Source organism: Adiantum capillus-veneris, chromosome 14, assembly GCF_014529385.1.
Source record: "Adiantum capillus-veneris isolate H3 chromosome 14, ASM1452938v2, whole genome shotgun sequence".
Lineage (NCBI taxonomy): Eukaryota > Viridiplantae > Streptophyta > Polypodiopsida > Polypodiales > Pteridaceae > Adiantum > Adiantum capillus-veneris.
The window spans coordinates 99846271-99850331 of NC_140944.1; the positions used below are offsets into that span (position 1 = coordinate 99846271).

General features: G+C 43.6%; 1 pseudogene; it reads right to left on the reverse strand.

Moving 5' to 3' along the window:
- Positions 1-1938: 1938 nt before the first annotated feature.
- LOC147442832 (uncharacterized) lies at positions 1939-3842 on the reverse strand (annotated as a pseudogene).
- Between the last annotated feature and the right edge of the window lie 219 nt (positions 3843-4061).

A 4061-nucleotide genomic window follows, 5' to 3' on the forward strand; every position in this document is an offset into this window, starting at 1 on the left:
TGTGTGTATTGTGTCACACACACACACACACACACACACACACCCACACACCCACATGAGTGTATGTGTGTGTGTGTGTGTGCACGCTTGTCATAGACACACACACACACACTGCGCGGGTGGGTGGGTGTGTGTGCGTGCACGCTTGTCATAGACACACACACACACCCACATGAGTGTATGTGTCACACACACACATCCGCGCGTGCATCACACACCATGTGCACACAGTTCATTTTCAAGTTCTCTCCATCTCTCCTTCTCTCTTCTCTATCTTAAGCTCATTTCTCTCCATCTTTCCATCTATATTTCTCTCTCTTAAACTCATTTCTTCGTCAAGCTTTCCCTTGATCTCATTTTCTTTCTCTCAAGCTCTGAACTTTTCATCTCTTTTCCTTATTCAAGTTCTCAATTTCTCATAAACCATAACTTTCTCTATTTTTCTCTATTTCTTTAGCTAAATTATGAGGACAAGAAATCAATCAAAAAACAATGGTGCCATAGATGACGTTTATGCTACTACATCGCAAGAAGTCCCTCTGTGATGCACTCAAGAGAGCGAACAATCTCAAGACTAAGCTCTCTAGATCGGATTGTGTCCGTTGTAACCGGTGGGGGTGGAAGAGCACAATCAAGTGGAGAATTGAGCCATCGTGTGGAAACTGCTACCACAACAGAAGACACAAGAAATGAAGCGTTTGGAAATGTGGTCAATAAGCATATTTCTTTGGGTTGGGTGGATTCTCATAGAGCTCCCTATGATGGCAAACTTCTACGCTTACCTCTATGTCGATGTCTTTCAAACCCCTCCAATGATGACCATGTGGTGGATTTGCAACTCTCCATTGCAAATAAAAGCTACCAACCAACCTTGGTAAGATTTATTGTAAGTGAGCGGATTCCTGGGGACGATCATAAGAAATTCTCTTGTTGTGGTCACACTTCGAGAGATCTTGCAATGTCATATGAATTGGATGAGGAGCTTCGTCCAATCCCCGAGCTTAGTTACATAGAGAGCTTGTGGATGTTGCATTCCTTCTCGCAACCGAGTTTCTTTGGGTTGATGGCATGATTGTGGTGACATGTCATGCAGAACATCTGTCAATTGTCACTTTGAAGGTAGAGGGAGCTCATTTCCAGTTGTTGAAGATATTGTACATACACCTGCCGGAGTCTAGTTGCACGATTGTTCAGGACTATGTAGAGGGGGTATGTTGATTATTGTTTTAATGTTGATGAGTATATGTGGTGTTCACATTTCAAAAAATCTTATTGTTAATGTTATTTGTAGGTTGTTACTTTGTTGCTAGTCATTTTTTCACCCCCTAGAGAGGGCGGGTGTCGGCTTTCGAGGTATGATCGACGAGCGGATGGAAAGATTGCAGCAAATGTACGTGGCTTCTTTGCAGATGACGACATGTTGTGGGAGAAGCTACCAGGTGCAGATCCCACACAGTGGACGCTTGATCGTATGGGCAAGCCTTATCATAGAGGTATTGAGAGGAGTCCAACGTTTGCCAGGTGCTAGAATCTTATTGGATGTTTTGACTTCATGTTCCAAAAAAATTGGAGGTATAAAAAATATAAGGATTTTTGTTGCTTTGTAGGTGGATATTAGGTACCTTCACAAACATGGGAGATGTTGTGTTCAACTATTTTGCAGGAGTGGGGAAATTGGGAGCACACTGTTTACTTCTACGCAGGCATTATATCATTTGTGAGAAGGATTGGTCAATTTTCAGTGCTTGTCTAGGACTGGCTCAGCGCCTCAGCGCCTACCTTTCGATTTAGGCTCGACATTGATGTTTTATAGGAAAGATAGAGCTCATGTAATTGAGCATCCTGAGCAGGTGACTGAGTAGATTCGTCCATTAGAGCCACCTTTACTGACACCACTCAACAGTCATGAGGGGGCAATAGCAACTCCACATACTACTTTCACGGCTTGGCATGGCCTAAAACTGGACCATCCCCCAGTGCATTCAGTGCCTCCACATCTGAGGCCCCCCCGCTTAGAGTTGATCCATTGCCCCGCACTCTACCTACAGGCCTCCCCACATATGGTTCGTACCCTCTTCCATTCAGAGGAGTTCCCCCATCATTTGGTGCATTGCCCCCGTTGGCACGACCTTTGTTTCCTCCAGGAGCATATGGCCCTCCACCGCCCTTCTTTCATCCACCTCACCCATGATGTACAACCCCCCCCCCCCCCCCCCCCCATGTATTTACTTTTGATGCAATGGAACACATAGTTTTGAGGTTTTCTTTTTCAAATATACCATAATTGTGTGTAAGACACTTTTGAATGCAGCTATGGTGGTAAATCATGTTTATGTTTGAATGTAAGTTGGCTAATGGTTATGGACTCTAGAATAGACGAGAGAGAGAGAGAGGTGGCTAAAGAATCTTCTGGGAATCCGCTCACCCGATTCTTAAAAAGCGCTCGCCAAAAATTGCTCGCCCAAAAATTGCACCCTTTTGTGTTCAAGAGGGGATGATGGTAAGTTGGGTTCCTTGGGGGGTGATGACTTGGGCTCCTTAGGGGTTTGCTTGGGGAACTTGGCAGTAGGTTCTTTGGGGGGTGCTGCATTGGGCTCCTGAGAGGTTGGCTGGGGAGGCTTGGCAACCTTCTTGGAAAACATGGCCCCTTACTGTTCTTAGTTGAACAACGCTTTTGAACCTTGAAATTGAGTGGTGAGTGGAATGGAGGGCCCTTTTCTTCTGCTTTCCCCTTGGCAGGGATCTTCTTCTTGGTAGAGATCTTCCTCTTGGCAGGGCTCTTCTTTGCATGGCTCTTTTTTGCATGATTGTTCCTCTTGGCAAGGCTTTTCTTTGCATTGGTCATTTTCTTTGTAGGGATTTTCTTTTTGTCCTTTGTTTTCTTTGTAGGTACACCCTTGGTGGATTTACCTTTCTTTGGTGGCATAGGAGAGTTTGGATCATCTGGGTTTGGTGGCAAAGGAGAGTCTGGATCATCTAGGTTTGGTGCCATAGGAGAGTCTAGATCATTTGGGTTTATTGATCTTTCCATGACCATGGAAACAACCTTCTCCTTCACCAGATGACCCAAGACTCTGGATATGGCACATGTGATGCACACTTATAGTGAGTGTAGGCATCATGCACCTTGACTCAAGATATCTCCATGCATTGGAAATCACCCTCCATCCACAAGATGTCGAGTCTGTTTGTAAAGGAAATTTTTTATTGTAGTACTTGAATGCTTCTATATTGTAATCTTTGCTTGTTGGACTCAGGTGACCGATGATAAGTTTGGCAGCACAACAAGCACAAAAAGAGACCTCAAACAAAGACCTAATAGAAAACAAGGGGCCATCAAACATAAACCATGCTTCATGCTTACATTTAACTTCTCCCATGAACACTTGGAAGTGAGTTCATAAATATAACATCTCTCTTCAAAAGATTGAAGATAATAAGACTTCAATGGGCGCCTCTACAAAAACAAAAAAATGTTAGAAGCTAGACTTACTCTTCAACATAGGGGTATATCATGGAATTGCATGTCAGCATGGAAAACTCTTCAAAAAAACCTGAAAGGTTTCCCTACTTGTTGAATAGGCATTGTGTCACTAGAAAAGCAAGTATGGATACTTGCATAGCCATAGCCTCAGGAAGATCCCTCATAAGACACGTGGAGACAAAGTAGGCAATGCCAGGCATGCACCAATAATTAGAAAAGGGAGCAGCACATACCTAATATAGATAAACAACTTAGTATCACCAACCTCAATGTTGGGGTTTACAAGCATACTTGTGTCTTCAAGGACTATGTCACAATACACCTCATCATCACCATGCATGGAGACATCCACCACCATTTGGCCAATCACTTTTTCATAAAGGAGAGAGTTGGATGCTCTTAAAATTTCTACTTGCTCTGTCAAGATAGCATCTTCTAATATCCTCTCTTGCTCTCTCGCAACCTCCTTGCCTAGTTTGATATCCTTGGCTTGTTTTGTTTCATGCAGGTGTGTAACATCTTCAATGACAACCCTTGACATCTTCTGCTGCCTAGCAAGAGGAATATCCAAACACAC